At 50.0% G+C, this 18,714-nt stretch overlaps 15 non-coding genes across 15 annotated transcripts; all 15 read right to left on the reverse strand.

The window, feature by feature from the left end:
• Nucleotides 1–436: 436 nt before the first annotated feature.
• Nucleotides 437–508, reverse strand: TRNAP-AGG (transfer RNA proline (anticodon AGG)). The gene has a single exon. It is a non-coding gene; the product is annotated as a tRNA-Pro (tRNA).
• A 7,234-nt stretch (nt 509–7,742) lies between these two features.
• Nucleotides 7,743–7,814, reverse strand: TRNAP-UGG (transfer RNA proline (anticodon UGG)). Its single transcript has one exon. It is a non-coding gene; the product is annotated as a tRNA-Pro (tRNA).
• Nucleotides 7,815–8,209: 395 nt separating this feature from the next.
• On the reverse strand, nt 8,210–8,281 carry TRNAP-AGG (transfer RNA proline (anticodon AGG)). Its single transcript has one exon. It is a non-coding gene; the product is annotated as a tRNA-Pro (tRNA).
• Nucleotides 8,282–11,214: 2,933 nt separating this feature from the next.
• On the reverse strand, nt 11,215–11,286 carry TRNAP-CGG (transfer RNA proline (anticodon CGG)). Its single transcript has one exon. It is a non-coding gene; the product is annotated as a tRNA-Pro (tRNA).
• Nucleotides 11,287–12,198: 912 nt separating this feature from the next.
• Nucleotides 12,199–12,270, reverse strand: TRNAP-CGG (transfer RNA proline (anticodon CGG)). The gene has a single exon. It is a non-coding gene; the product is annotated as a tRNA-Pro (tRNA).
• A 679-nt stretch (nt 12,271–12,949) lies between these two features.
• On the reverse strand, nt 12,950–13,021 carry TRNAP-AGG (transfer RNA proline (anticodon AGG)). The gene has a single exon. It is a non-coding gene; the product is annotated as a tRNA-Pro (tRNA).
• A 395-nt stretch (nt 13,022–13,416) lies between these two features.
• TRNAP-AGG (transfer RNA proline (anticodon AGG)) lies at nt 13,417–13,488 on the reverse strand. The gene has a single exon. It is a non-coding gene; the product is annotated as a tRNA-Pro (tRNA).
• A 40-nt stretch (nt 13,489–13,528) lies between these two features.
• TRNAP-AGG (transfer RNA proline (anticodon AGG)) lies at nt 13,529–13,600 on the reverse strand. Its single transcript has one exon. It is a non-coding gene; the product is annotated as a tRNA-Pro (tRNA).
• A 421-nt stretch (nt 13,601–14,021) lies between these two features.
• On the reverse strand, nt 14,022–14,093 carry TRNAP-AGG (transfer RNA proline (anticodon AGG)). Its single transcript has one exon. It is a non-coding gene; the product is annotated as a tRNA-Pro (tRNA).
• Nucleotides 14,094–14,488: 395 nt separating this feature from the next.
• Nucleotides 14,489–14,560, reverse strand: TRNAP-AGG (transfer RNA proline (anticodon AGG)). Its single transcript has one exon. It is a non-coding gene; the product is annotated as a tRNA-Pro (tRNA).
• Nucleotides 14,561–17,201: 2,641 nt separating this feature from the next.
• On the reverse strand, nt 17,202–17,273 carry TRNAP-CGG (transfer RNA proline (anticodon CGG)). Its single transcript has one exon. It is a non-coding gene; the product is annotated as a tRNA-Pro (tRNA).
• Nucleotides 17,274–17,373: 100 nt separating this feature from the next.
• On the reverse strand, nt 17,374–17,445 carry TRNAP-UGG (transfer RNA proline (anticodon UGG)). Its single transcript has one exon. It is a non-coding gene; the product is annotated as a tRNA-Pro (tRNA).
• A 332-nt stretch (nt 17,446–17,777) lies between these two features.
• On the reverse strand, nt 17,778–17,850 carry TRNAP-AGG (transfer RNA proline (anticodon AGG)). Its single transcript has one exon. It is a non-coding gene; the product is annotated as a tRNA-Pro (tRNA).
• Nucleotides 17,851–18,245: 395 nt separating this feature from the next.
• Nucleotides 18,246–18,317, reverse strand: TRNAP-AGG (transfer RNA proline (anticodon AGG)). The gene has a single exon. It is a non-coding gene; the product is annotated as a tRNA-Pro (tRNA).
• A 251-nt stretch (nt 18,318–18,568) lies between these two features.
• On the reverse strand, nt 18,569–18,640 carry TRNAP-CGG (transfer RNA proline (anticodon CGG)). The gene has a single exon. It is a non-coding gene; the product is annotated as a tRNA-Pro (tRNA).
• Nucleotides 18,641–18,714: the final 74 nt, after the last annotated feature.

Below are 18,714 nucleotides of genomic sequence, written 5' to 3' on the forward strand. Positions count from 1 at the left end.
TCACACCCAAAGCGAGAATCATACCCCTAGAACAAGGAGCCGCAGATGCGCCATGCTGCCTCCGCCCGACGTGCCGATTTTGGGCTGGCAAACTGTACTGCCGCGTGGGCAGCCTGCTTTGCCCTGCATTGCCCTCTCTCATGGATCCCGTGCGGAAAAGTCCACCGAAGACGGCAGCCGTTCAACATCAAAGCAAAGAGGAGTTTCAGGGTGGAACTCTGCATGACGGCGGGAGAAAAAGCCCAGTTTGGCGTTAGAAAGGCATTCCCGCTGCGGGGAGGCATTCGGTCGACAGGAAGCAACAGCATACCCTCGAGCGCGAGAGAGAGACGCGTCGGGTGTTTCCCACTCACTTCACTGGCGCCAGAAAACCCTGGAGGAGAGAAGACTGCACGCAACCGGTGGAATCGGACGAGCCTCAGTACTTTCAAAAAGTGGGCTCGTCCGGGATTTGAACCCGGGACCTCTCGCACCCTAAGCGAGAATCATACCCCTAGACCAACGAGGCAAGCTGAGCGTGCCGCCGTCACGCCGCCAGCCAGCACGGTCCGTGTTCACAGCGAGAATCATACCCCTAGACTAACAAGCCACAGATACCCCATGCTGCCTCCGCCCGAGGTGCCGATTTTGGGCTCGCAAACTGTACTGCCGCGTAGGCAGCCTGCTTTGCCCTGCGTTGCCCTCTCTCACGGATCCCAATGCGGAAAAGTCCACCGAAGACGGCAGCCGTTCAACAGCCGTTTCGTGGTGGAACTGTGCATGACGGCGGGAGAAAAAGCACAGTTTGGCGTTAGAAAGGCATTCCCACTGCGGGGAGGCATTCAGTCAACAGGAAGCAACAGGATACCCTCAAGCGCGACACGTCGGGTGTTTCCCACTCACTTCACTGGCGCCAGAAAACCCTTGAGGAGAGAAGACTGCACGCAAACGGTGGAAGCGGACGAGCCTCAGTACTGTCAAAAGGTGGGCTTGTCTGGGATTTGAACCCAGGACCTCTCGAACCCTAAATGAGAATTATACCCCTAGACCAACGAGCGGGTGTGGGAGATCCCCAGGAACATGTCGGGACCTCCTAGACAAGGAAAGAGCCGCCTGCACACAAGGAAACTGACGGCATTCTTCCCGTATGCCGGATCCCAAGATGGCGCTGACTCCCGCTCTCATGACGGAGATGACGGGCCTGAGATCGCCTCCACAGCTCACTGTACTGGGGGTAAGAACTTTATTGCGGGCTCCAGATACACCCCTTTATCAGAGGGGACTGAGGGGGAACAGAGAGAGGACCTGGCTAGTGAGGACGAGGACTGTATTACTGATTCCCAGGCCACCCGAGATGGCGGTGCTGCTCCTCCCCCCACTATCCCTTCTGCCTTACACACAGACTGTAGCTGTGAGCACCTACTCCAGAGAAAAGAGGAATTGGCAGCAGCTACTGCTACACATCAGGAGACTGACTCTTTTCCCTCACATGATTGCTTTGACGATTTGCCCACAAGAGGGACTCCTATGACTGACTCTGATATGAAACGTATGTTTGCAGCATTCAGAGACTCGATGGACTGCAGAATTGATAAAGCCTTGCGCCCTGTCCGTGGGAAACTTACGCAGATTGCAAACCGCACTGACCACCTTGAGAATAAAATGGGTGAACTGGTGTCCTCGCACAACAAACTGGCCGATGGCCACCAAGAGCTCGCTGAGGAGGTGCAGAAACTAAGGAGCAAAATTAATGATTTAGAGGACCGCTCGCGGCGAAACAATGTTAAACTGCGGGGTATACCAGAATCCATCCCCCCATCCGAGCTTACTCGCTTCATACAGAAATTCATTAAAGAGGTCTTGCCTGACAGCTCAAACAGAGACTTGACTATTGATAGGGCCCATAGGGTCCCCCGGCCCAAACACCTCCCGGATGATACTCCAAGGGACACCCTGGCAAGGGTGCATTATTACTACGTTAAAGAAGCCTTCATGCAAACAATACGGAATAAAGATGATATCACCGATAAATACGCATCAATCTCTGTGTACAGTGACCTATCGGCTGCGACTCTACAATGGCGGCGATCTCTCGCTCCAATCACCTCTGCCCTTCGTTCCACCAACATCATGTATAAATGGGGGTATCCTACTAAATTGTTGGTGACAAAAGGTGGCAAAACCCAAGTGATCTTTAACCCAGAAGAAGGGACTGCTATGCTGCGATCTTGGAATCTCAATCCTGCACCTACAGCTCCAACACCATCCAACAAGTGTTCTCGCCCTACTCCCGACTGGTTACCAGCTAGATCCAACAAGAGGGGTCGTCGTTGATACTTTGTTGGTGGGACATATCTGATGTCCCATGAGAATTGCCCTGGTGCCTTCTGTTCCTGAGGCTGTAAGCCGAACTGTTGTGCCTTACCCACCTTTTGTTAACCGTGTGTTAACACAATGTTCATGTGTGAGACTGTTGTCCTTACTGGACGTCTGTTTTTTTTTTTTTTTTCCGTTGTTTTTGTTTAATATTTTCTGTTTGCTTTGTTGTTCTTACAGGCATGGAACCGTTCACTAGTACTTCTTCTTCTCCCAGGTCACGTGGAACTTCTACCTTTCTCTGTCTTTTACCTTTCCTACAAATGACTGCGTATTCAGCTATGCACATACTACACAGGTAATATAGTTAGAAAATTTATATCATACAACATCTGTGGTCTCAACTCACCACAGAGACGATCTAACTTCTGGAGAGAGGTCAAATCCCACCAAGGCGACATCGTCTGTGCACAAGAGACACATCTCATTGCCTCAGACACATACAGGATCAAACACCCCTTATTCCCTACAATACGCCACTCTACATTTAGAACTAAAAGGAGAGGGATGCTCATAGCCTTTAAAAACACTCTGGCTGTCCAAATCCATAAGGAAATCTCTGACTCTGAAGGGAGCTACCTAATATTAGTATGCACTATTAATAATCAGGACTACACCATAATCTCAGTGTATGCTCCTAATGTAGGACAGATTAATTTTGCCCGCAAAATGTATAGACTTGCACAAGAACACAAGGAGGGTCACCTTGTCATTTGCGGGGACTTTAACGCGGTCCCAGATCTGGTCAGAGATACTACCTACAGGGGAGATCGTACTCGTCCGCCATTGGATGATTTCCTCTGGCGCTCTGAACTATACGATGCTTGGAGGGCCCAACATGGAAATGAGCTTGACTACACTCATTATTCACATTCAGCAAATTCCTATGCTAGGATAGACTTAGCCTTATTAGACAGAGAATCCCTGTTTCTCCTCCACTCCTCCTCCATTGAGACTAGGACTTGGTCAGACCATAGCCCTCTTGTGTTCTCCATGAAGGAGGTAGTGGATACCCCCCCACGTACCTTTGGAGATGCAACTCCTTCCTCATCTCGCACCCAACCCACCAATCCACAATCCGTACCTCTCTGACCCAGTACTTTGAGGAAAATGATAATGGGGAAGTTTCCGATGCCACATTGTGGAACGCCCATAAGGCGGTTATACGTGGCAAATTAACCCAACTGGGGTCCTGGGTCAAAAAGGAACGACTTAAAAATATGGATAGTCTCCTCTCGGATATTAAGAGGTTGGAGTCTCTCCACAAAACTACCCCAAACTCTTCAGTGCTGACAGAGTTAAGGAAGGCACGAGAAGACCTTTGCACCCTATTACTAACAGAGTATGAGAGATCCCTTAGAAAGGCGAAATCGGTCTATTACGCTGAGGGCAATAAGGCAGGAAAAACTCTGGCCAAAAAGATCAATGCCCAACATGTCAAAACCCTCATACCATTTCTAGTGAACCCCTCCAATGGAAGTAAGTTAATTGATCCTCGGGATATCGCCCTAAATTTTAAAAATTATTATATGCAACTATACAACTTGAAAGATGACCCTCTTACTTCTCAACCATCTCAACCGGACATAGATGCATTTCTACATAAAATTAATTTGCCATCTCTGTCCGACACCCAACAAACATTTTTAAACGCTCCAATTTCCCCTCTAGAAGTCACCCAAGCTATAAATAGTTCCCCACTGGGGAAATCTCCCGGCCATGATGGGCTCACCAACCACTATTATAAAATATTTTCCCTTACCCTAGCCCCATTTATGACCCGATTCTTTACAACAGCTCAAAAGACAGGGAACATGCCTGCTGAAAATCAAGCCGCCATTATAGTAGCCTTACCCAAACCGGGCAAAACACCTGATAGACCTGCCAATTTAACTGCGATGTAAAAATCTATGCCAAGATCTTAGCCACACGCTTGTCAGAACTTCTTCCACTACTGATTAATAAAGACCAAACAGGATTTCTTAAAGGGAACCTGTCACCCCCCGTGCCGGGGTGACAGGCTCCCGACCCCCCGTTAGAGCCCCATATACTTACCTAATCCCGCCGGGTCCCGCTTCTGGAGGTGGTCGGGTGACGGAGATCTCAACCGCTGCAGCCCGGCGCGCGCGCTGAGAGATGAGTCCAACACCCATAGAGAATGACAGGAGAGTCCAGCGCTCCGTCATTCTCTATGAGCGTTGGACTCATCTCTCAGCGCGCGCGCCGGGCTGCAGCGGCTGAGATCTCCGTCACCCGACCACCTCCAGAAGCGGGACCCTGCGGGATTAGGTAAGTATAGGGGGCTCTAACGGGGGGTCGGGAGCCTGTCACCCCGGCACGGGGGGTGACAGGTTCCCTTTAAGCATAGACAGGCACAAGATAACACCCGTAGAATAATTAATATATTTCACTTTCTCAACTCTACTCATACCCCAGCAGTTGCAGTCTCCCTTGACGCCGAGAAGGCATTCGACCGTATTTCCTGGTCGTTCGCCTTCTCGGTGCTCTCCAAATTTGGTATTGATGGTGCTATGCTTAAATGCATCCAAGCTCTATATTCCGCACTCTCAGGCAGAGTGTTTATAAATGGTACCATGTCTGACCCCTTCAACATCACGAATGGCACCAGGCAGGGGTGCCCACTCTCCCCGCTAATGTTTATTATGTCCATGGAACCCCTTGCACAATTATTAAGAAATGATCCCCTAGTAGCCGGTGTTCAAATCGGGAAAGTCACCCATAAACTGTCCCTATACGCGGACAATGTAATTCTTACTTTAATACGCCCCTCCCTCTCCCTACCCCGCGCACTCTCTCACCTATCCACTTTTGGCAAAATTTCATATTATAAACTCAATACGTCCAAATCCGAGGCTCTGCCTCTGAATGTTCCCTAGTCGGAACTCGACACTGGATTGGCAAACTGAATCCATTAAATATTTGGGGACACACATGACGGCCAATTTACGGCAATTATTTTCAAAAAATTACATGCCTCTTCTCTTGGAACTCCAACAATCCGCTAACAACATTTCTAAATTGGAGATTTCCTGGTCAGGTAGAATAGCGGCCTTTAAGATGCTGCTACTTCCACGCCTACTATATATGTTTAGAGTCCTGCCTATCCAAATCCCTCTACACTTTTTTAGGAAAGTTCGCTCCATGGTTTCCACATTCATTTGGGGTGGTAAGCCATCCCACATCGCATATAACACCCTAATTAAACCCCCCCTATTGGGAGGCATGGGAGTCCCTGATATACATAATTACTATCGTGCTACTCTACTGGCACAAATTAGAGAATGGCTTGCAACTCCAGAGGACTATAAACCATGGCAGCTAATAGAAGACTTTTACTCTAGGCCCCCGCTAGGCACCTTATTATACTCCCATATTTGGTCCCCCGTGACCTCGCTCCATAAGTATCCTCCTCCTATGGCAGTGGGACTTCAATGTTGGCTACAAGTACACGCTGCAAGTGGTAAACCTTACAAGCTACATAGCCTTCCCATTCCTATATCTGCCCTGGCAGCGTCACTTCCCCACTCTTCTACACCCACCCTATCTCTATGGCAAGATAAGGGCATACACCTGATCTCTGATTTATTTCAGGGAGAGCACCTTTCTGAATTTAAACAGTTACTACTTATGACTTACCCTCCTCCTCCTTCTTTCTATATCTCCAAATAAGAAACTGTATTACTGAGGCCCCCCTGTCCACCACCATATGGGATGCTTCCTTATTTGCCCTATTGACCGGGAAATTCCTGGGCCTACGTCCCTTATATAATTTCCTCTGCAACTTTTCTGAATTCAAGAAACCCACTGCCTTGCAAACATGGGAGACCTTGTTAGGGAAACAATTCACGGCCAAAGAATGGCTATTAGTTTATAAACGGTCCCTGCGAGCAGTTATCTCAGCCGCTCACCAAGGAAATGTAATTCAGGTACAACTTCAATGGTATTATACACCACAGAAGCTACACTCACTTTTTCCTGCAAGCTCCCAACTTTGCTGGCGTGGTTGTGGACAGACGGGCTCCCTCCTACACATACTATGGGAATGTACACACCTTACCTTATTCTGGTCCGAAGTTTCCAAACTACTGACGACAATCACAGGTTTAACCCTCCCACTGAATCCAGCCCAGGCCTTACTACACTTAGATTTGGATCATATTCCTCCGCCAAGTAATCACTGGTCACTGGGAAGACCCTGCTACCCCATCCGTAGGGGAAGTAATAGTGGATACACGCCTCTGCTACACCTTGGAACGCCTTATATCGTTCACCAGGAATACTTCAAAGAAGTTCCAGTCCATTTGGACATTGTGGGAGAATTGTGTACACTTTAAAAATGGCATATAACAGCTGTAACTTACTCTTCCTATCTTTGCACACTTGTCTCTCTACTCTCTCCACCTGACCATCTCTGTCCTCTTTATATTCTTATTGGTTCCATGCCTGGTCCTATGCCTTATATTTGGTACTCATGCAAAGTTAAATATATGCAGATTCCATACCACTGTTATGTTAGGCCTGTTAACTTGGCCTGGTAATTGTGTTCCCCTTCCCCTCCTCCTTCCCCCCCCCTCCCTACCTCTGAATCGTCCGCCACCATCCTGTTTCATTGATAATCCTGGGACAACAGGAAAGCTTAGAGTGTATTATATTTCATACGTACGGCTAATGGACTCTAACCGAAATGGACAGACAATCTCGCAAACTACACTCCTCGCATTCTATAACAAGTGATGGTCTAATATGTACTGCATATGTACAGCCTTCCCCCCTCGCCCCCCACCCACTCACTCACTCACTTCACTGGCGCCAGAAAACCCTAGAGGAGAGAAGACTGCACGCAACCGGTGGAAGCGGACGAGCCTCAGTACTGTCAAAAGGAGAGCTCATCCAGGATTTGAACCCGTGACCTCTCGCACCCTAGACCAACGAGCCAAGCTGGGCATGCTGCCGTCACGCCGCCAGCCAGCACGGTCCGTGTTCACAGGAAGATGGCATTGCCGGCTTTTCTCGCAGTGTGGCTTCTAAAGTTGAATCCACTGTACCCTAAAAACAACGCCTCCGCACTAAACACCCCTGCCCCCGAACCAAAAATAAATAAATAAATAACAAAAAGAAAGCAAAGGGCGCTGGTAGACACCGGCTTAAATGATTTCCCACCGCCAAGAAAGGCAAAGGGAGCCTAGGTCCGGGCTCGTCCAGGATTTTAACCTGGGGCCTCTCGCACCTGAGGCGAGAATCATACCACTAGACCAACGAGCCGCCACGCGTTGCCTGTCCCTGAGCCGCGTGGGGTGAGCTCGCCTTCCAAGATTCACAAAAAGGCGGGCTGCGCAGGCGGCAGAAAAGAGGAACTGGAAAAGACAGGGCTCGTCCGGGATTTGAACCCGGGACCTCTCGCTCCCAAAGCGAGAATCATACCCCTAGTCCACCGAGCCGCAGATGCACCATGACGCCTCCGCCCGTCGTGCCGATTTTGGGCTGGCAAACTGTACTGCCGCGTGGGCAGTCTGCTATGCCCTGCGTTGCCCTCTCTCACGGATCCCGTGCGGAAAAGTCCACCGAAGACAGCTGCCGTTCAACATCAAAGCAAAGAGGAGTTTCGGGGTGGAACTCTGCATGACGGCGGGAGAAAAAGCGCAGTTTGGCATTAGAAAGGCATTCCCGCTGCGGGGAGGCATTCGGTCAACAGGAAGCAACAGCATACCCTCGAGCGCGAGAGAGAGACACGTCGGGTGTTTCCCACTCACTTCACCGGCGCCAGAAAACCCTGGAGGAGAGAAGACTGCACGCAACTGGTGGAAGCGGACGAGCCTCAGTACTGTCAAAAGGTGGGCTTGTCTGGGATTTGAACCCGGGACCTCTCGCACCCTAAGCGAGAATCATACCCCTAGACCAACAAGCCGAGCTGGGCATGCCGCCGTCACGCCGCCAGCCAGCACGGTCCGTGTTCACAGGAAGACGGCATTGCCGGCTTTTCTCGCAGTGTGGCTTCTAAAGTTGAATCCACTGTACCCTAAAAACAACGCCTCCGCACTAAACACCCCTGCCCCCGAACCAAAAATAAATAAATAAATAACAAAAAGAAAGCAAAGGGCGCTGGTAGAGACCGGCTTAAATGATTTCCCACGGGGGGCGGAGCCTGCAGCCGGAGGGAGAGGACGTGCAGCCGCTGTGCTCCTGACTGAACCTAGCGACAACCAGCGACTTTCTCGGGAATATCCTTCACCTTATGCTGAATTTTGCCTAGCATATCACGGAAACACTTGGGACTTGTTTCAACATGCGGGATTCAGGATTTTCCACCGGCAAACCTGGGAAAGCGACTCCGTATGTGTCATTCTCCAGGATTCAAGATGGCGCCGGCTCCCGCACAACACGGCAGGAGCCTCAACGAGGTGAGCGACAGAACTTTAGGACTCTCAAAGTCGAATGGTCTTGCGCACCACGCAGAACCTCCTTCCAACTCGGTTCCCCTAAACTCCAAAGACTATCAGACTCTACCTCTGCCCCACTATTAGGAGAGGGATGTAAGCCACTAGATCAATGCGACAGGGCGGCTTATGGGGGGAAAGACTCGGCTGCAAACCCACCAGCACTTATGGATGACTCCACGGTGCCTCCGCATACAGCCCTGACCTCCCTTATGTTGCCACAACGCAGTGCACAAGAACTCCCTGCCTCTTTTATCAACAATTGCTCTTCTGCCACTGCTTCCAACGTGACACCTGTTGTGTCTGCTTGCCCTATTATACAACCTGGGACTGCACCGACTGATTCTTGTTGCCCTCACAGCTCTCTATCTCCAACAGCCCCGATTTTTTACAGCAAATCTACGGCAACCATATCCTCCTCCATTTCTCCTGCTACTGCACCCAGCTATACTCTGCCAGACCCCCTGTGTGGGGAATCAGCCAGGTTGATTGACTCTATGGCGACAGAGGACGGACCGCTCACAACTCCTTTCCTCATGAAAATGCTTTCTGCATTCCGAGAATCCTTTCTTGTTGACTTACATTGTGCTGTGCAATCAGTCCTCACTTCTGTACGTGGGCTAGATGACAAAGTTTCGCTGATAACACGCACTGTCAAAGAGCTGTCATCGTCTCACGAGCCACTTAAAGCCTCTATTAGAGGACTAGAGGAAACTACCCAACGCCTACAACTCAGAGTATCTGCCTTAGAGGACCACGCAAGACGTAATAACGTGAAACTGCGGGGTATACCAAAAGCTGTTACCGAGCTGGACTTGCATCATTATATTCAACGCTTTCTTAAGGCTACTCGTGTGGACTGCTCACACAGAGATTTAACATTGGATTGGGTGCGGAGGGTCCCTAAATCTAAGAATCAGCTGTCTCATACACCCAGGGATGTTGTTGTGAGGTTGCATTTCCTTCATATTAAGACTGCCCTTCTTGCAACAACTAGGAAGCCAGACTGCACACCAGCTCAATATCGTATGATCTCTGTGTACTCAGACTTATCACCTACAACGATGCAGTGGCGCCGATCCTTTGCGCCAGTGATCCAAGTACTCCGTGAGAAACAACTTGTATATAAGTGGATACATCCGTCTCGTCTGCTTATCTTCAAAGAGAACTTGACATTTGCGGCTACCAATGTGGACGAAGGACATACTCTGTTGCGATCGTGGTACCCCGGGACTGCTAGCTGTTAATAGTTCGGTTCGGACTAAGCACAGCGTGGATTACATATTTTGCTCATTACTTTACTCTTCTACTCTCCCTTTCGACAGGGGCTGGACTTCTTACCCTCCACATTTGGTGGCTAGCTTTATGCTTTTATGCCGCTTGTCCATTAGAGCATTGTACAGTATTCTTTATTAATAAGCTGTTGTGCTTGTTAGGAAGTACATGACTTTGTACATATGTGTGTATGTATGCATGTTCGTCTGTCTTGTGGCTGTCTGTATATGGTTCCAGTTTACACCGTTGGCTCGACTCACAGTCCTTTTTCTAATTTTACCTATTTTCCGATTATATGCCTAGCGACATGGTTGTATTTAGCTGCCCTTTCTCTACCCACATTTCCCAGCTCCGTGTAGACCTATATTAGTACTTACCAGCTTGTTGGTCTGTCGTGCTTTGCAACTTCCCCCAGCCTTAAGGATCTTAGTTTGAAACAGCTCATCAACATATATACACTTGACTGCCTGTCGAGCCCAGTATTACAATATTATAGCATTATGTTATATTACAGTTTCTGTGTTTATGTGTATTCATGTTTTGTATGTCCTGTCAACTGCATTATTACCACATATTGCAGGCTGGTGCTAATAGTTAGACTCACAGTTTTCTATCCGATCACCAGAATACCCCACAGCATCATTTGTAGTTTTACACTTTACACACCAGCAGACCAATTTCCCAAACTTCGCATGCCTTCATAGCGCAAGCCTCTTACTTGCCTCTGACACCAGTTTCTAAAAGATTGCCATTCCCACAGCTGCCAGATACATTTCACACCCTATCATGCAGTTGCCTGTTTGCTTGTGTGTATGTTTGTCTGTTAGTTTGTTGAGTTACGCATCACACACCAGCTTTATAGATCTGCTTGGAATTTCCTTTGTTTATTTCATACTCTTACCAGCATGTTTACTTATGTACATACCAGCTTGTGTTAGTTTGTACACTCTTGATATTGTGCATGTAACAGCTATTATGCATTATAACCTGCTTTAGTATTGCATCCAGTTACAATTCTTGTTATTTCTGTGTTGTATATGAAAAATTCTTTGTGAAAACTTGTCAATAAAAAGTATTGAAACATTAAATGATTTCCCACCGCCAAGAAAGGCAGAGGGAGCCTAGGTCCGGGCTCGTCCGGGATTTGAACCCGAGGCCACTCGCACCCGAAGCGAGAATCATACCACTAGACCAACGAGCCGCCGCGCGATGCCCGTCCCTGAGCCGCATGGGGAGAGCTCGCCTTCCAAGATTCACAAAAAGGTGGGCTGTGCAGGCGGCAGAAAAGGAGAACTGGAAAAGCCAGGGCTCGTCCGGGATTTGAACTCGGGACCTCGCGCACCCAATGCGAGAATCATACCCCTAGACCAACGAGCCGCAGATGCGCCATGCCGCCTCCACCCGACGTGCCGATTTTGGGCTGGCAAACTGTACTGCCGCGTGGGAAGCCTGCTATGCCCTGCGTTGCCCTCTCTCACGGATCCCGTGCGGAAAAGTCCACCGAAGATGGCAGCCGTTCAACATCAAAGCAAAGAGGAGTTTCGGGGTGGAACTCTGCATGACGGCGGGAGAAAAAGTGCAGTTTGGCGTTAGAAAGGCATTCCCACTGCGGGGAGGCATTCGGTCGACAGGAAGCAACAGCATACCCTCGAGCGCGAGAGAGAGACGCGTCGGGTGTTTCCCACTCACTACACTGACGCCAGAAAACCCTGGAGGAGAGAAGACTGCACGCAATCGGTGGAAGCTGACGAGCCTCAGTACTGTCAAAAGGTGGGCTTGTCCGGGATTTGAACCCAGGACCTCTCGCACCCTAAGCGATAATCTTACCCCTAGACCAACGAGCTGAGCTGGGCGTTTTGCTGTCACGCCGCCAGCCAGCACGGTCCCAGCCAGCACGGTCCATGTTCACAGGAAGACGGCATTGCCGGCTTTTCTCGCAGTGTGGCTTCTAAAGTTGAATCCACTGTACCCTAAAAACAACGCCTCCGCACTAAACACCCCTGCCCCCGAACCAGAAATAAATAAATAAATAACAAAAAGAAAGCAAAGGGCGCTGGGAGAGACCGCTTAAATGATTTCCCACCGCCAAGAAAGGCAGAGGGAGCCTAGGTCCAGGCTCGTCCGGTATTTGAACCCGGGGCCTCTCGCACCCGAAGCGAGAATCATACCACTAGACCAACAAGCCGCCGCGCGACGCCCGTCCCTGAGCCGCGTGGGGAGAGCTCTCCTTCCAAGATTCTCAAAAAGGTGGGCTCTGCATGCGGCAGAAAAGGAGAACTGGAAAAGCCAGGGCTAGTCCGGGATTTGAACTCGGGACCTCGGGGTGGAACTCTGCATGAAGGCGGGAGAAAAAGCGCAGTTTGGCGTTAGAAAGGCATTCCCGCTGCGGGGAGGCATTCGGTCGGCAGGAAGCAACAGCATACCCTCGAGCGCGAGAGATAGACACGTCGGGTGTTTCCCACTCACTCCACTGGCTCCAGAAAACCCTGGAGGAGAGAAGACTGCACGCAACCGGTGGAAGTGGACGAGCCTCAGTACTGTCAAAAGGCGGGCTCGTCCGGGATTTGACCTCTCGCAACCTAAGCGAAAATCATACCGCTAGACCAACGAGCCTAGCTGGGCGCACCGCTGTCACGCCGCTAGCCAGCACGGTCCGTGTTCACAGGAAGACGGCAATGGCGGCTTTTCTCGCAGTGTGGCTTCTAAAGTTGAATCCACTGTACCCTAAAAACAACGCCTCCGCACTAAACACCCCTGCCCCCGAACCAAAAATAAATAAATAACAAAAAGAAAGCAAAGGGCGCTGGTAGAGACCGGCTTAAATGAATTCCCACCACCAAGAAAGGCAGAGGGAGCCTAGGTCCGGGCTCGTTCGGGATTTGAACCCGGGACCTCTCGCACCCTAAGCGAGAATCATACCCCTAGACCAACGAGCCGCAGAAGCGCCGTGACGCCTCCGCCCGACGTGCAAATTTTGGGCTGGAAAACTGTACTGCCGCGTGGGAAGCCTGCTATGCCCTGCGTTGCCCTCTCTCACGGATCCCGTGCGGAAAAGTCCACCGAAGACGGCATTCGTTCAACATCAAAGCAAAGAGGAGTTTCGGGGTGGAACTCTGCATGACGGCGGGAGAAAAAGCGCAGTTTGGCGTTAGAAAGGCATTCCCGCTGCGGGGAGGCATTCGGTTGACAGGAAGCAACAGCATACCCTCGAGCGCGAGAGAGAGACACGTCGGGTGTTTCCCACTCACTACACTGGCGCCAGAAAACCCTGGAGGAGAGAAGACTGCACGCAACCAGTGGAAGCGGACGAGCCTCAGTACTGTCAAAAGGTGGGCTCGTCCGGGATTTGAACCTGGGACCTCTCGCACCCTAAGCGAGAATCATACCCCTAGACCAACGAGCCGAGCTGGGCGTGTTGCTGTCACGGAGCCAGCCAGCAAGGTGGGCTCGTCCGGGATTTGAACCCGGGACCTCTCGCACCCTAAGCGAGAATCATACCCCTGGACCAACGAGCCGAGCTGGGCGGGTCGCTGTCACGCCGCCAGCCAGCACGGTCCGTATTCACAGGAAGACGGCATTGCCGGCTTTTTTTGCAGTGTGGCTTCTAAAGTTGAATCCACTGTACCCTAAAAACAACGCCTCCGCACTAAACACCCCAGCCCCCGAACCAAAAATAAATAAATAAATAACAAAAAGAAAGCAAAGGGCGCTGGTAGAGACCGGCTTAAATGATTTCCCACCACCAAGAAAGGCAGAGGGAGCCTAGGTCCGGGCTTTGAAGCCGGGGCCTCTCGCACCCAAAGCGAGAATCATACCACTAGACCAACGAGCCGTCGCACATCGCCTGTCCCTGAGCCACGTGGGGCGAGCTAGCCTTCCAAGATTCACAAAAAGGCGGGCTGTGCAGGCGGCAGAAAAGGGGAAATGGAAAAGCCAGGACTCGTCCGGGATTTGAACCCGGGACCTCTCGCACCCTAAGCGAGAATCATACCCCTAGACCAACGAGCCGCAGATACACCATGCTGCCTCCGCCCGACGTGCCAATTTTGGGCTGGCAAACTGTACTGCCGCATGGGAAGCCTGCTATGCCCTGCGTTGCCCTCTCTCACGGATCCCGTGCGGAAAAGTCCACCGAAGACGGCATTCGTTCAACATCAAAGCAAAGAGGAGTTTCGGGGTGGAACTCTGCATGACGGCGGGAGAAAAAGCGCAGTTTGGCGTTAGAAAGGCATTCCCGCTGCAGGGAGGCATTCGGTTGACAGGAAGCAACAGCATACCCTCGAGCGCGAGAGAGAGACATGTCGGGTGTTTCCCACTCACTACACTGGCACCAGAAAACCCTGGAGGAGAGAAGACTGCACGCAACCAGTGGAAGCGGACGAGCCTCAGTACTGTCAAAAGGTGGGCTCGTCCGGGATTTGAACCCGGGACCTCTCGCACCCTAAGCGAGAATCATACCCCTAGACCAACGAGCCGAGCTGGGCGTGTCGCTGTCACGCCGCCAGCCAGCACGGTCCGTGTTCACAGGAAGACGGCATTGCCTGCTTTTCTCGCAGTGTGGCTTCTAAAGTTGAATCCACTGTACCCTAAAAACAACGCCTCCGCATTAAATACCCCTGCCCCCGAACCAAAAATAAATAAATAACAAAAAGAAAGCAAAGGGCGCTGGTAGAGACCGGCTTAAATGATTTCCCACGGTCATATGCTTTTGCTGTTCTACGCCGCATAGGCCTATCTGGCGATTTCTATAAGTGTGTGACTGCATTGTACTCTAACCCTTCTGCACAAATATTCACCAACGGTGCCTTGTCCTCTTCCTTCCCAATTACAAATGGGACAAGGCAAGGGTGCCCCCTTTCCCCTTTAATATTCATCCTTTCCATTGAACCCCTTGCACAACTCTTCCGCTCTGATGCCATGGTTGAAGGGGTCGACGTTGGAGGTGGCAGGCACACATTGTCACTATATGCTGACGATATTATCCTCATGCTTAGCAAACCTGCCTCATCCTTAGAAAGAGCCCTGCAAATTCTCCAAAGGTTTGGCACTGTATCCTACTATAAATTAAATGCTTCGAAATCCGAAGTGCTACCCATCAATGTTTCTCCTGTTGAACTATCTAAGATGAAGTCATCTTTCCAACTAGATTGGAGGGAGGACTCCATCAAGTATCTAGGCACAAAGATTACCAAAGATCCTAAATTACTATTCTCAAGCAACTATCCCCCCCTACTGGCCGAACTTAACCAACTAGCATCCCAAATGTCCAAGATTGAAACGTCCTGGATTGGCAGAGTAGCCGCTTTCAAAATGCTCCTGTTACCAAAGTTATTATACTTATACCAGACCATGCCCATCTTCATACCCCAACACTTTTTTAAATCTATTCGAAAGCTCATTTCACAATATACATGGGCCGGGAAACCACCACGTATCGCCCAAAAAATTCTTATAAAACCAACATGTATGGGAGGCCTAGGCCTACCTGACCCATACCTATACTACCAAGCAACACTTATGAAACAACTTCAATCCTGGTGGACTAACTCTACTGACAAACCCTGGGTTCTGACTGAACGCAACATCAGTGGCATTGACCTAAAAGACCTCCTTATATCTCATATATGGAAAAACTCACACCCTACCCTATCTTTGTCCCCTCCAATGATAGCGAGCATCAAATGCTGGACACTATGTCATGAAACACACGGTTCTCCATGTACCCTGACATCGTCTAAAATTCCCCTGTTGTCCCTTAAAGCTTTAATGCCCGCTTCTTCACACTCATACCTTCAAAATTGGCATGACAGAGGTGTCGTATCGGTGTCCCAACTATTCTCAGATGGTTTGATGCGGGACTTCTCCTCCCTCCAAACTATATACTCGATTCCAAAACAGGAATTTTTCCTATTTCTCCAGCTGCGACACCTTCTGACATCCCCTCCTCAACAACCAGTCAAATGGAATAAAACATTGATATCCCATCTGGACAGACCACTTAGAGGCCTTAAACCACTCTATAACCACATAGGAGGGTTTGACATATTTGTTAAAGACGCTCCAATTTCCAAATGGGAAAACATGCTAGGAACGTCATACTCAACTTCCGAATGGAAACAGGCATTTCATTGGTCACTAAAATCTGTCATCAGCGCACAACAACGAGAAAACGCTCTCAAATGCCGGTTACATTGGTACTTTACGCCACAGCGTTTACACACTATTTATCCAGCAGTACCCGCCAATTGCTGGCGCAAATGTGGTAACGTAGGTACCCTGCTACATATATTATGGGATTGTCCATATCTAAAATTATTCTGGCACCAGATTTCAGACATTATATCTGAAATATTGCATAACAAGATCCAACTCACCCCAGCAATGGCAATTCTGGCATTAAACCTTTCTCCCATACCCCCCAAAGACAGACCCCTAACATGTAAAATTTTGACCTTGGCCCGATTGCTAATAACTAGGAAATGGAAATCTCGTGCACCACCACTAGCTTCTGAGGTCCTATCGGAAATACGTCAGATATATCTAATGGAAAAACATATTGCCTATGGCAGGGGAACATATTCTACCTTTATGAAACAATGGCAATCCTGGGAATCAAGTAAATACCATGCACCATCGGACACTTGACGCAACAGCTGTATAGTTACTTCTTATTGATCACCTCCACACTATACTGTTTGCCTGCAAACCATTGGAAGGTTGTTTCCCTCCTTCTTTTTTCTTTTTACTGTTTGTTTGTTGTTATGTTGATACTAAGGTTACCTCAATTGTACAGCTTGAATGATTTTTTAGTTACAATCACTCTTGCAAGGCCTATCAGTAATATGAACCTTCTACATGGTTAACCTACATCACTTTCCATGGCCTTGTAATACATGTAAGGTGATAACCTCAACATACTCTCTAACTACGCATACTTCACAGATTTCCATATGAGCTGTACGCATTTCTACTCATTTAATTTGTACATCTATATTTTACATGTATAACCTGATGTATGCCTTAAAAATTTATATGAGAAAAAAACCCTAAATAAAAATTTCTTTGAAACGTTAAATGATTTCCCACCGCCAAGAAAGGCAGAGGGAGCCTAGGTCCGGGCTCGTCCGGGATTTGAACCCGGGGCCTCTCGCACCCGAAGCGAGAATCATACCACTAGACCAACGAGCCGTCGCACATTGCCTGACCTTGAGCCATGTGGGGCTAGCCTTCCAAGATTCACAAAAAGGCAGGCTGTGCAGGCGGCAGAAAAGGCGAACTGGAAAAGCCAGGGCTCGTCCGGGATTTGAACCCGGGACCTCTCGCACCCAAAGCGAGAATCATACCCCTAGACCAACGAGCCGCAGATACACCTGCTATGCCCTGCGTTGCCCTCTCTCACGGATCCCGTGCGGAAAAGTCCACCGAAGACAGCATTCGTTCAACATCAAAGCAAAGAGGAGTTTCGGGGTGGAACTCTGCATTACGGCGGGAGAAAAAGCGCAGTTTGGCGTTAGAAAGGCATTCCCGCTGCAGGGAGGAATTCGGTTGACAGGAAGCAACAGCATACCCTCGAGCGCGAGGGAGAAACACGTCGGGTGTTTCCCACTCACTACACTGGCACCAGAAAACCCTGGAGGAGAGAAGACTGCACGCAACCAGTGGAAGCGGACGAGCCTCAGTACTGTTAAAAGGTGTGCTCGTCCAGGATTTGAACCCGGGACCTCTCGCACCCTAAGCGAGAATCATACCCCTAGACCAACGAGCCGCAGATACACCATGCTGCCTCCGCCCGACGTGCCGATTTTGGGCTGGCAAACTGTACTGCCGCATGGGAAGCCTGCTATGCCCTGCGTTGCCCTCTCTCACGGATCCCGTGCGGAAAAGTCCACCGAAGACGGCATTCGTTCAACATCAAAGCAAAGAGGAGTTTCGGGGTGGAACTCTGCATGACGGCGGGAGAAAAAGCGCAGTTTGCTGTTAGAAAGGCATTCCCGCTGCAGGGAGGCATTCGGTTGACAGGAAGCAACAGCATACCCTCGAGCGCGAGAGAGAGACACGTCGGGTGTTTCCCACTCACTACACTGGCGCCAGAAAACCCTAGAGGAGAGAAGACTGCACGCAACCAGTGGAAGCGGACGAGCCTCAGTACTGTCAAAAGGTGGGCTCGTTCAGGATTTGAACCCGGGACCTCTCGCACCCTAAGCGAGAATCATACCCCTAGACCAACGAGCCGAGCTGGGCGTGTTGCTGTCACGCCGCCAGCCAGCACGGTCCGTGTTCACAGGAAGACGGCATTGCCTGCTTTTCTCGCAGTGTGGCTTCTAAAGTTGAATCCACTGTACCCTAAAAACAACGCCTCCGCATTAAACACCCCTGCCCCCGAACCAAAAATAAATAAATAACAAAAAGAAAGCAAAGGGCGCTGGTAGAGACCGGCTTAAATGATTTCCCACCGCCAAGAAAGGCAGAGGGAGCCTGGGTCCGGGCTCGTCCGGGATTTGAACCCGGGGCCTCTCGCACCCGAAGCGAGAATCATACCACTAGACCAACGAGCCGTCTCACATTGCCTGACCCTGAGCCACGTGGGGCGAGCTAGCCTTCCAAGATTCACAAAAAGGCGGGCTGTGCA

Source organism: Dendropsophus ebraccatus, chromosome 4 (assembly GCF_027789765.1).
Source record: "Dendropsophus ebraccatus isolate aDenEbr1 chromosome 4, aDenEbr1.pat, whole genome shotgun sequence".
NCBI lineage: Eukaryota > Metazoa > Chordata > Amphibia > Anura > Hylidae > Dendropsophus > Dendropsophus ebraccatus.